Source organism: Macrobrachium rosenbergii, chromosome 18 (genome assembly GCF_040412425.1).
Source record: "Macrobrachium rosenbergii isolate ZJJX-2024 chromosome 18, ASM4041242v1, whole genome shotgun sequence".
NCBI lineage: Eukaryota > Metazoa > Arthropoda > Malacostraca > Decapoda > Palaemonidae > Macrobrachium > Macrobrachium rosenbergii.
This window is the reverse complement of record NC_089758.1, coordinates 21308905-21309233: the sequence shown is the minus strand read 5'-3', so window position 1 is coordinate 21309233 and position 329 is coordinate 21308905. Positions and strand designations below refer to the sequence as shown.

Below are 329 nucleotides of genomic sequence, written 5' to 3'. Positions count from 1 at the left end.
TCAGCACTTGTAAGGATACACTTCCGCTTTCGAAGCTTACCGACGACTGGAACCTCGAAGCAGGTACGTTACTTTTTGTAATACTTCAGAGCGCTCACACTTGCCTGTAATTTGTCAAAAGACTGTTTACTTCCCGTACCTCACTTAACCGTCTATATATTCTCCCCTCTTGGAATGAACAGCAGTACGGTTAACTTTCAATTCTTGTTCCTGAAAGCAAAGGAATTCCAAAAGCATATTTCCCTTAGGAAACAAAAGATATATCTTCAATTATAAGGAAATGTAATTCAGTCTTTAAATATCAAGTTAACCACATTCAAATTTATTGA

The 329-nt window shown here is 37.1% G+C and overlaps 1 long non-coding RNA gene across 1 annotated transcript in view; it reads right to left on the bottom strand.

Moving 5' to 3' along the window:
- LOC136847978 (uncharacterized) overlaps positions 1–115 on the bottom strand; it is a 257011-nt gene extending 256896 nt beyond the window's left edge. The window contains exon 1 of the long non-coding RNA XR_010855889.1: positions 1–115. This exon is cut by the window's left edge and continues 232 nt beyond it. This is a non-coding gene — a long non-coding RNA (uncharacterized lncRNA).
- Positions 116–329: the final 214 nt, after the last annotated feature.